The sequence below is a fragment of the Mustela nivalis genome (assembly GCF_964662115.1).
Source record: "Mustela nivalis genome assembly, chromosome: 1".
NCBI classification, from domain to species: domain Eukaryota; kingdom Metazoa; phylum Chordata; class Mammalia; order Carnivora; family Mustelidae; genus Mustela; species Mustela nivalis.
The window spans coordinates 26,614,292-26,627,144 of NC_139020.1; the positions used below are offsets into that span (position 1 = coordinate 26,614,292).

A 12,853-nucleotide genomic window follows, 5' to 3' on the forward strand; every position below is an offset into this window, starting at 1 on the left:
TGGGTTAAGCCTCTGCCTTCAGCTCGGGTCATGATCTCAAGGTCCTGGGATCTGTGGGCTCTCTGCTCAGCAGGAAGCCTCAGCAGGAATCCTGCTTCCACCCCCCTCTCTGCCTGCCTCTCTGCCTCCTTGTGATCTCTGTCTGTCAAATAAATAAAATCTTTAAAAAAAAAAAGTGTGTGTTCAAAATATTAGTGTAGTTCTAGAGTAGAGCTTCTCATTCTTCTCCATTGAATGTATCTCATTGATTTCCAGGGAGGCCTGCAATTCCTGACAGGGTAGAGGAAGAGGCCATGTTGAACACGCATGCTACTGGTAGGCTTGGAAGGGTGACCCATAGTGCTTTATGTCTCTGACTAGAAGCTTGGTGAGCCACAAACACAGAGCCGTTCCTGAGAAACGGCCTGGAAATAACATGAGGAAGCAATTGAGAACTGTCATCAGGACATATGTATTTATATTCAGACTATATATATGTACATATCAATATGGCCGTAGTCTGAGGTTTATCAAAACTTTTAGGGAGCCTCCAGATGAACCCAGAGATGGATGGAGGCTGCCATCTTGTTATGGACTGAAGGTTTGTGCCCCTTCAGCATTCATATATTGAAGCCCTAAACCCCTGTGTGGCTGTATTCAGAGATGGGGTCTCTGAGGAAGTAATTAAAGTTAAATGAGGTCCTAAGAAGTGGGGATTAGTGTCCTGACGGGAAGAGCCGCTAGAGCGCTGGTGCTCGTGCTCAGCCCCTCTTTCTCCCCCCTCCTTCCCTCTCTCTCCCCACATGCACTGAAGAAAGGCCAAGTGAAGACACTGAGAGCGAAGTTCTGCAAGCCAGGGAGAGAGTCCGTACCAGAAACTGAATTTACCCTCACCTTGATCACAGACTTAAAGCCTCCGGACCTGTGAGAAAATACGTTTCTGTTGCTTAAGCCCCCCAGTCTGTGATATTTTGTTATAGCAGCCTGAGCAGATTAGCATACATATCAACACCGGCAACAACAACAGCAAATTGGAATGTTTAACCAACTACAGTCTAAGGCTAGTTCCGCTTTTCCTATGATCTCCTCCCCTCTTGGACAAGAATCTCTGTTTCCCGGCTCCTGTTGTAAGGTGTTAACCCTCCCACCCACCTGCTGGACGGCAATTGTGTCTAAGATATTTAAAGTATATATCATGGTGATTTGAAAAGGCTTCCCTCCGTCTAGTTAAGTAGCACATTCAAGTTCTGCGCTTTTCACCAATTTCAGTTATATAATACAGTGTAATCAACTATAGGCACCAGGTTCTACATGAGATCCTCAGACTGAATTCATCTTATAGCTGGATGTTTGTACCCTTTTACCAACATCTTATTTCCCCTGCCCCACTGCCCCGGCAATCACTTTTCAACTTTCTGTTTGTTTAAGTTTGACTTTTGCTGTAAAAAAAAAAAAAATTTTTTTTAATTTACTTGATAGAGCAAAGCACCAGCAGGGTGAGTGGGGAGGGGGAATGGGGAAGGTCAGAGACAGAAGCAGACTCATCACTGGGCAGGGAGCCTGACGCGGGGCTCAGGCCCAGGACCCTGAGATCATGACCTGAGCCAAAGGCAGATGCTTAAACGACTGAGCCACTCGGGTACCCTTGACTTTTGCTTTTTTCAGATTTCACATAAAGATGATACCATGTGCTATTTGTCTTTCTCTAACTTCTCTCACTTAACATAATGCCCTCCTCAGTTTCATCATGGTGTCAAAAATGGCAAGATTTCTTTCTTTCTCATGGCTGAATAATATTCCGTTGTATAGATGTACCACATCTTCTTTATCTATCCATGCATAGATGAACACTTAGTCGTATCCACACTTTAGCTATTATAATTAAGGTGTAAAGAATTGGTGTGGAGATAACTCTGAGATCCTGTTTTCACTTCCTTTGGATGTATACCCAGAAGTGGGATTGCTGGATCATATGGTATTTTTATTTTTATGTATGTATGTATGTATTTATTTATTTATTTTGAGGAGCCTCCCTATTATTTTCCACAGTGGCTGCACCAGTTTATATTCTCAAGAACTTACATAACCTTAATGCTTTCCTAGACTCACCTTCATGGAATGACTTTTTAAAGTAATGCCTGAAAATTTCTTCAAATTTCAGTATGAGAAAAAGCAGTGTCTCTTCCTGATGCAAGGATGTTTCTGAGGACTCTGTCTCTTACATGAGCTTGTAAGAGTGACTGGTGTGAGTCCTCTATTCACAACACAAAAAGTATGTCATCCCACAGTCTGTTTTCATCTTGGTTCCAGGCAGTTCATGTTAAATGACGATATGACTTTTGTAGGAACGCTCTCACTGTTATTTCCTAGATTCAGTTTTCTTTTTCCATTTCTCCCTACAGTGCTCTTTTGGGAAGTTTCAGATTTGGATAAAAACTTCCATATTTAGGAAGATCGCTTTAGAAAGTGAAAAGCAGTTCAAGTTATGGGACCAGACTGTGGGGTTCACAGAAAGCATGGCTCCTTATGAGCTATATGACCTTGGGCAACTTGATTTCTTTATCCATAAAATAGGTGTAATCTCAAAGGATTCAATGAGTTACTACACATTTGCCAGAAGAGTATTTGGGGGATGTTAGCTACTCAATACATGTTAGCTATTAATACTGTGTCAAAATAGGCACCATGCAAATGAAAAAGCCAAGCTTCATCAAATAAAACAGGAAAATCTTGATCGTAATAGATATATGGCAAAACAGAAATATGAGGTTTGCCCTCAAATATGTTAAAACTTAATTGGTGAAATAAATTCAGTTGTTAAAGCCATTTTAAAAGGAAAATAGAGAAGACTTTGACAGCTTGGTACGTGATTAATTTGTAAATGAGAAACACATACAACAGGGTGATGCGTAAAGATTTCCAGAGTGAGATCTCTTCAGACAGGAGACTGTGCTAATGAGTTATTTCTGATGCTCTGATGACGGATCAACATGGTGGGAGGAAACGGTACGCTTCCTTTAGCTTAAAAATGGAAGTTTAAAGAAGCTTAAGGATGCTTTTTGAAAAATTATTATTTGAGCCACAAAGACTAGGAGATTATTAAAATAATATTTGTTGAAAACATGCCACATCTGCAGGCTCTATGTGGGATGTTTTGAAGCCATTTAGGCACTTGATGGGACCATGTAATAGAGAATATTTTATTTCTAGCCCTATTTCTGGTTTTGTTTTGTTTTTTCGATTATTCTACATTGTTTTAAAGGTCATAGTGAAGATTTTCATGTATGGTCCATCCTTGCTATTAATTTAAATATAGCTCTCTATTCTCATTTAAGAAAGATAATGTTGTATGTGAAATATATAAAATGTCAAACAAAACATATAAAATCTTATTCTATCTTATATTCATGCTCTATAATGAATAGCATTGAAGTGACTTATTTCAAATGAAACTCGAGGAGCTCATTTGATTCTAAGATGACATAAATATGATAAGGAAAATTGAAGTATGATTCTTCCACGTTGAAGGTCCTAAACAGGGACCAAAATGATTAAAACTGTGCTACTGAATATAAGCATACCTCCAAAATTAGCATCACGTGTATCTCTTCATAGTTGTATAAGAAATTAGTGTCTCTCTCAATTGTAACATTAATGTGGCTAAAGAGATTTTATACAACTGCAACTACCAGCAGAATCAAGGTATTGGCTTAGGTCTAAGTAGCAGCAAATATCAAATGCCGCAGAAAACCCAACAGCAATGAGAAATAGTTAAAACACAAAGATTTTCCTAAACCTTTGAAACTTTTTTTTTTTTCACAAAAAAATTCTTTCAAATTATTTTAGAAATTCTTTGAATGTGGCAGTTCTTAATAGGTAGATAGTGGTGATACTACTCTTATTTTTGACTATGCAGGCTGGTTGAGGAATTCAATTACATACATGTTGCTTATTCAGCTCCATTTAACTCTGGAGATGTTTGCTATCCAAGGAGTTCCAGGGTCCTTGGACTTGTGCACTGTGTCAAGAATAAATAAGAATCAGGTCACAATAGGTTCAAATGCAGAGTTCAGACAGCTCTATTCGATTCTACGTTTAGCAAAACGTACTCTCCTACACTTAATTCTCACAACTGTAATTCAAAAGTAAGCTCTAAATATAGAGGGTTCTGGAAAAAATTCTTTAGTCAAAGTTGAGCTGAAATCTTTAGATTATGGGAGGACAAAAAAATATAGTTTATAGATGACAGCGATAAAGTTTCATTATCTTACTGAAATACGAAATTAACTACTATGTGGGTCACAATATGTATTGTGTATTAAGAGTTTATAGTGAACTGAACAGTACATATGAAATATAACAATAAAATACAAGAAAACCAATTAAAGTAGAATTTAAGAAATAAAAGGATACAACCATTTCATAGTAAGAGTAGTTTAAAATATGTCTAACTTATTAAGAATAATTTAGCAAATGGGAACATAACTATCACCATCACCAAAATAATCATAGCTAACATCAAGCACATAAGTTATTCTGAAAACCATTGGTTGGTTGTATGACACATAATATTTATTCCATTTTTTTTTAAGATTTTATTTATTTATTTGACAGACAGAGATCACAAGTAGGCAGAGAGGCAGGCAGAGAGAGAGAGAGTGAGAGAGAAGTATGCTTCCTGCGGAGCAGAGAGCCCGATGTGGGGCTCGATCCCAGGACCCTGAGATCATGGCCTGAGCCGAAGGCAGCAGCCCAAACCACTGAGCCACCCAGGCGCCCCTATTTATTCCATTTTTAAAGTGTTGTTTCTTTTTTTTATTACTTAAAAAAATTTTTTTTTTTTCTGCATGGAAGCCAACATGGGGCTTGAACTCATGACCCTGAGATCAAAATCTGAGGTGAAATCAAGAGTTGGATGCTTAACTGACTGACCCACCCAGGTGCTCAAACTATTGTTTCTTACAGGTGTATTGTGTGCTAGGTAAATTATTTACTTCTTGAGAAAGATAAATAAGACATGATAAGATCTTAGCCTGAGATTATAAGGGAGCTATAATTTTCTCTGTATTTAGAAGATGTACAAAGTGAGGACTATAGTGGTTGAATGACTTGTCAAATGTCTCCCAGCAAGTGAGACTTAGAGATGGAATACGAATCCATTGTGCCTGACAGCAAAGCCCATCTTTCCATAAACCTGTTGGAGCAAAGAAGCAAACATTATCAATACTTTGCTTTTCTGTATCAAAATCCTGGTCATTTGTTCATTTTTCCCTCTATGGTCTTCTGCTCTTCTGTGTCACTGCATGTACACCTGTTTGGTGGTGGTAATGATGATGGTTTCTCCGTATTGTCTTTGACATAGAAGTTTGAGAATTTGTTAAGGATAGGAAATTACTTGAAAGGAAAATCCTTGTATTCTGTTTAAAGCATAATGATTCCTATACCTACTTTTATAGATTTCTTTGTTTCATTTACATGGTTTCTGGGTCTTGAGAAATAGTGGGATTTTTACAAAATGAAGGACAAAAACCCTTTAGCAAACAGGATACAGCAAGTTAACTATTAAAATCTCCTTTTCCTCTTGGAGCATACAATATTTCAGTTTAAGGGATTTTTAATTTTTTTGTCTTCTTTGGAGAAGTGTCTGGGAAACAAAGTGAGGGTTACAAAAGGGAGGGGAGCGGGGAGGTGGGGTAACTGGGTGATGGGTATTAAGGAGGGCACGTGTGGTGATGAGCTCTAGGTGTTATACGTAACTAATGAATCACTGAACACTACACCAAAAACTAATGATGTTCTATATGTTGGCTAGCTGAACATAATAAAAAAAAAGAGAGAGAAATCTTTAATTTCAACTATAATACTTTCAGCCAATCTTGACAAGAATTTTTCCAAAATGCCTTTTATTGGCACTATAAAACACACCCAAATATTATCCAACCTTTAAGGATCTCAGTAACAGGGCCAATAGTAGCGGTGATACTCGCTGGTGGTAAAGCACAGTACAGAAAACATCTCAGTGAGGTTTTAGGTTTCCTAAAAATACAAAAAGCCGTGGCCTATACAGTTGATTAGAGTTAGAATTGATGTTTTTTTCCTAAACATTTTAAGTGCAAAAATTTTATTACCATAATCCAACACAATTGAGATATTGCTCTAATGTGAGATTTGAGCTCGATGTTGTACATGTCAGAAATGTCCTTCTAAGAAGTTTATAGAACAGTATGTTGGAAGGTTACCACTTAAAATAATAAGATAAAGATTTACACACACAAAATGAGCCAAGAGCCACTTGATTCAGCAAACACAATCTTCACAAGGATATCTAGTGATCTGTTTGATTAGCATTCATTTCTCTCTCTCTCTTTTCTTTTTTCCTCCTGATGTTCTTTATATACTAACAGGCAGGGAAATGTTACCTTTCCTTCAAATTTTCCTTCAAATTTTATTTTATCCTATACTTCCTAAAAGTTGTTGGTAGAGTATTTGCTATATTGTTACCCTCACTGTGTCAGAGACACTGTCTAATTTATTTTGTTGCTTGCAAAATTTTACTGAAACATTTGTTTTATCTTGTTTGCTCAATAAAGGTACCTACTTTTTTTAAACCACCAATTTAATACATAATATTGATATTTGTCTTTACAACTATTTTTACCAATAACTTAGTATGCTTCATTACTTGTTTTATAATAGCATTTTCTGATTTCAGCTCTTTTAAAAGCTGTGGAATGTTATACTGCATTTCTAGGTAGGTAGAACACTACTAAATTTCAGAACTTACAAATTCCTATTGGATTCAATTATATAATTTACTGTATTTCTATCAAGTATCATTTCCCACCACCAATAAACCACTTGAAAATCACATTACATACTTGATCTTAAAAAACTCCAAATCCCATGTAATCTTGATATAGATCAAATGCACCAGCATTTCTTATTCCCAGATATTTAAAATGATTTTTAAATATGTCATCTCAGTAGACATTTCTCTACTCTTAGTCTGATCCTTAGCTTTTGGTTCTAATGAACCATTGAAAACTAACTGGAATACTTCTGTTACTGTATTTTAAATTTGTATGTTAAAAGGTCATTTATTGTTATAAAATTATGCTATCCAATAAAGTAGCCATTAGCCACAAGTGGTTAGTAAACATGTCTAATACTAATTCTAAGAACCTGTTAGCCTTTGGAAAAATTATTTCAAGGGTCTAAAAAGTAAATCACTGTTCTCTTTTTCTTCACATCTCTTAGTACCAATGGTTCTAAATGTTTTCAGATTACAGACTCCTTTGAGAAAAAAAATCAAATCTCTAGACCCTTTACAGAAAAATAAAAAAAGGTGTTTATGAAAATATATAGAATATGGCACACATTGTTTGGGCTTCAGAGATTTTCTTCAGCCAAACAGCAAGTCAGGTTAAGAACTCACATGATAAAAGTTATTTTTCTATGTGATAGCATGTTAGCATACCACTCTGTATGAAAATCTACCGGGATAGCAGTACCATGGGCAGCAGGAGCTCGGACAAAGAAATCCAACAGAGAGGGACAGTGACCAGACTTCAGGTAGGTTCCAGGTTGGGTTATCGATAGTTTCTGCAGTGTGTCCCAAACGGGGTGCCCTGAGGTTGGGTTACATGCAACAGCATCTGGAACCCAAGACCTAGCCCAAGTGTTGGACATTGACAGTGGAGGGCTTCAGGAGCAATGCAATTCCAGAATACAATCACCCAGATGATTGTATTTAACCTCTCAGGGGTGAGAGGTTAAAGGAACTGGTTCTAGCCTGTCCTGGGTAGAACAGAACAAGAAGCAGTGGCCTGGCTAAGCTGGTTGTGTTCAGGTTAGGCCACGGCACCAATGAGGAAAGTCAGGGGGACTGTATTGCCATAGCAGAAGGCAAGAAGGAGCTGAGAATGTACCCCCCAGAAAAACAATTATGTATGTAGCTCAGAACTTATCATTTTACCCAAAAGAGTTGCATATGGTGATTTTAGTGTTTCTCAGAATCCAAGTGATATCCCAGTTCCATCTTCCTCTTACCTAAGACCTTTGGAATACAATTAAAATCTCCAATAATTAGTTTATTGAGTAGTGTGGCTACATATTAAGTCTACAGACTCTGAAGAAGGCTTGTGCGGCTTCATATTTCGACTCAGTCAACAACTAGCAATGTGACTTTAGATCCTGCCTTCTGGACTCTATTTACAAATCTGCAAAACAAAAATGAAATAATACCCAACCCACAGGGAAGTTGTGAAGTTACATGAGAACATATGTAAAGCATTTAGAGCAACACATGACATGTAGCATGTGTTCCCTTCATCTGTCGTATGTATATTACGCTGTGCTCAGTAGACTACTTTCATTCTTAATCTTTGAAATGGCTAACAACGCACAAACTCTATTTTCAGATATTTTGACCTGATAACTAATGACTTGTTAGACTCTTGCTATGGGTTTGGGGGATCTGGATTCATTCTGAGGCACATAGTTCTCCGGAGACAGAGTTGCTATGCCCACTAAATTATCATCCCACGTTGATGACAACTTAAATGTTCTATGTGTCATCTGGGTGATTCTGCGTCATGAACAGACTATTTATTCTGTAAAACTTCAAAACTTTAAGATGTGTTTGAATGGAAAACACAGAAGGCTCATAGGCAATCTTATCACCCCAGGGTCTCAGCTCATACTTGGAAACAGCTAGAGAGCAGCCTCTCTGAAGAGTGGTACATTTTCACAAGAAACTTTCTTAAAAGTTTGTAACTAGAACATAGGCACCACCACAAGAAAGAAAGAAAATAGATTTCTGAGGGGATCCGTAGGACCGTCGATGTGCAATAAGTTATAAAACACTATTTTCCATGGAGTTTCAAAATTCAATAAGCTCTCAAGAGAATAAAATCCGTTTTTGTGGTGACACTATACTCTTCCATCATCTTATGTTCCCTATCTTCATTTCCCAGCATAAGTATTATAGGACATAAGAAGATTAGACAATCGGGTGCCCAGGCATAATGCAGTCTCTGTTGTGCTTATTATTAATAAGCACTAATTGAATTTCATCAAATAATCATAATTCCAATTAGAATAATGATAATACATTTTCTGAAGAAAAAAATATTTATTATCTTCCTGTCTCCCAGGAGGGTTATTACCTCAGGGGAGATGTATGACTAGATTTAAACTAGTCACATCAGCAGTATTTTAAATCCCAAACATTGTAGCATTGTCTGGGGAAATTGAAGACCAAATTTAATTTGTCTTTTTTTTTTTTCCAATTCTTTTTCAAGGGAATTTTAATCCTGAACAGAGATCTCGCTTTGCTATTTCCTTTTGTGCTTATGGTCTGACCTGAAAAACTGATAATTATATGTTGCCAAAATTTTTTTCTTTTTCTTTTTTTAAACTTTTTTCAATTCTATTACATTCTTCAGCACTTCAGAAGTTACACTTTTGAAATGCCAGTTACTCAGTTCTCTTTTTAAATGTAAACATTGGTTTGTTTTATTATATTTATGATTCATTCTCACTGGAAAACTAATTTTTTTTTTTTATGATTTTGAGCCACATCTATAAGTGGCTCTGGAAAACCTACCATCCTCAAGACATTTATGTGAAACAGAAGTAAATTTCTGCCTCATTTGATCCACTATATGTGGATGTCCTTATAACTGTTGCTTAAGGCAGCAGGAAGTGTGTTTTATAATACCAAAACCTGGAAACTATCCAGCTGATAGAATTTTAATCTCTAGTTTCACCTCCCAACTACTATGTTGTAGTCAGTGTAGCTATAATGTCATTTCCTCTTTCTTCACTAGGAAAATTCCTTCTCCAAGTTCAATTATTACACCCTATGAGAAACCCTCCCCAATTCATTCAGATAGATTTCACTCAATCCACTCAGCTCCCTGAGAACTAGGTATATGATAAAGAATCCTATGATAAAATACAATTTTAAGAGACATAGCCCAAGAAAGTTTGAGAAAAGTGACTTTTAACTCTTTATATGTTATTAATTTTGTTACTATGAACATAATATAAACTGCAGTATTCCGTGTAAATTAAAAATAACCCAACTTACTTGGAGAAAAATAAGGCCAAATAAAATAAAACACATATTTTATCCAACCTCTCAGTGTTGGGGTATTGAGGTTCATAGGCTATCTCATAAAGAAAAAGTTGCAATGAAAATACTCAAATCATAGTTCTAAGTTAAGAAGGAATGCCACGTGTGCAAATATTCTGTCTTTAAGCCAACAGTTCATATGTCCTCTATCATTCAGCATCTCTACATAAAAATAGGTAAATTTAGCCCTGCATCCTTGAAAGTTATAAGAAGGACTTATACACTTTGTCAAAAAAAAAAAAAAATCTGTTCTTAAGGAAATTCCATCTTAAAATTCAATTCTTTATTTAAAATCAGCAGGTGTCTACTACGTATATATGGTATGTTTTATTATCAGTAGTAGATTCCTATTGATTTTAAACATATGTATTATATATATATGGTATGAAGAAAATATTTGAAGGTATCAATGTTATTTCAAACCTTATTTGGTATTTTTCACTCAATAAAGTGAAAAGAAAGAAGAAAATTTTTTCAGCTAATCCTTAACAAAGGTAGACTTTTAGCCATCTAGAAGTCTAGCATATCACATACTAGCCCTCAACCAGAAAAGAGAACATTATAGACAAAAAAATAACAATGTCCTATGGCAGTACAAAAAGAAAATGCAAGAAATTTCTCGAACCAATTTGGGATATTGGCAGACTTACCCAGTTAAAAACTGTTAAAAAAATCCTCCATTAGTATAAGACCATAGACAAACTTAGGTTATTGTACAGTACCCTACACAAATCTCAAACTCATAGACTATCTTCTAATATGTTTCATGCCCTTTATTTAAAACTGAGCAAAAGGGAAGGTTTTTAGTGACGTGAATGAAAGCGTAATTAATTATAGTGAACATTTTAGAATGCTTCCTTTCTGTCAATTGCATCAATCGTATTATCTCTAATTTTTAAAAACTGAAAAGTAGTAATAGAATTATTCTCACTTCCACAGATGAGGAAACTGAGTCTTATAAAAAAAACAATTACCTTTTCAAAGTCATAATACCAGTAAGTCTGGGGGTTTGTTTACCTTCAAACACCACACTCAGAAGCCCTACCTTACCTTACCACGTGTGCTTACACAGAGTAACTTGCATAATGTTGGACTAACATTTGATATAATGAATGTAAGCTGATAGTCTTAAAGCTTTCTTCCAAGGACTGAGAGTCTTAATACCCTGTACAATGAAATACTGCTTAAAATCTAAAATATTTCTGCTGGAATCCACAAATTAGTCTTCAGTTTCAAATTAAATAAATTAAAATTCTATTAAACATAAATTGTCTAGAAAAAAAATAGTATCACTTTGTTTTCTAAATAGGCTAAAAAATTAAAAGGACCTTAAAAGTCCACATCTGCAAACCCAACTGAAATACCTCTATGTGAACTACTGACATTTTATGCCTTTTTATATAAGCATTGTCAAAGGCTAAACTGCTTCTTTTAAGGTGGACATAAAATTGCAAACCCTGAAAAGAAGGATTTTATTACCCATCCATAAAATTCAAGTTTACAAGAGAGCTGGAATATATGCTGTGGTAACCTGATCACGCACAAAAGGGGTGGTCACCCAGTGGCTCACATTACTTTAATTAAAAACCTACTTAGGGTTACTTCAGGTTGGAGAGAAGCATAGAAATAGAAGTCACAAGATTTATATTCTTGATATTTCCACTAACAGGAATCTTGCATAAGATAGAGATTGGTTTATTTCTGTCTCAGAAAGCAATCAATATAAACTGAATGTGAGATGTACAGAGCTTTTATTTGAGGGAGGGAACTGCATTACCCATTCATAAAGTTCCTTTCATGGCTGACCCCCTAGTTCCCACTCAATCACTTCCACAAACGTAGAAAATTTTACCTAAAAGTAATCAATGCATGCAGCAACAAAAATTATTTTACCTAAAAATACAAGGGGAGAGCACCCCAATGACAACTATATTTTTAAAGTTATTAGAGAAAATACCATAGGCATATGGGGATTATTACCTAGAAGAATTAAATTGGGAGTATTTCTGCAAATAAACGGAATGGAAGGCTCCAAAGTGAAAACCAGGCCAAATGGAGGGGGAAAGGAGAGTGGAAGGAGATTTGACTAGTGAAACAGAACCATGGAAATTCGAAAAAATTAGCTTTTACCCAGATCCACTGATTAGGTGAAAGTTCTTACACTGAGGTGTAAATTTTCACCATCAATCCATTAATTCTTCAGATTATTGTTAACAACCCCAGAGTTGCAAAAGGTAGACAATATCATCCCCATCTTACAAAATGGAAATAAGCCCTACGAGCTCAGATGGCCCCCTTAACCTTTAGGCAAAGTTACAAATGCACAAACCCACAGTTCCTACCTTCAGGTCAAGAACCCTTTCTAAATAAAAAATTCTGTCATCAACATAGTCTAATGTTGAAAAGGAAGAGAATGGATATTCAAAAATGAAAGATTAATCAACCTCTCTCCTTTATGACCTATGATAATAAAGACTTAGTTTCAAGTAACCTATGGAGGATCTGAGAGATGAATGAGAAATATCCCTCATCTCTGTTATTATAATTAATGGAATAAAGAAAATATTTAATATTGGGCATAATGATGAGTTATGTTTTAACAGACTATTACAGCGATCTTTCAGTTATCCATTTAAGCCATAGTGGATTAAGATCAGGCCAGCTTCCTGATGTGCTTACCATGTGAATATAATGGGCAATCCTCCATTGGAATTCATCATTTTCCTGCATTGAAGT

At 35.9% G+C, this 12,853-nt stretch overlaps 1 protein-coding gene across 3 annotated transcripts in view; it reads right to left on the reverse strand.

The window, feature by feature from the left end:
* Positions 1 to 12,853, reverse strand: part of LOC309843691 (uncharacterized protein) — a 560,969-nt gene that overhangs the window by 364,263 nt on the left and 183,853 nt on the right. Inside the window, exon 1 of one of the 3 annotated variants that reach the window (XR_014300283.1) lies at positions 3,922 to 3,975. The exons of the other annotated variants lie outside the window; for them this stretch is intronic. The gene's annotated coding sequence lies outside the window, so the exon portion shown is untranslated. Of the gene's footprint in view, positions 1 to 3,921; positions 3,976 to 12,853 lie in introns of those variants that run through there. 3 annotated transcript variants of the gene reach the window in all.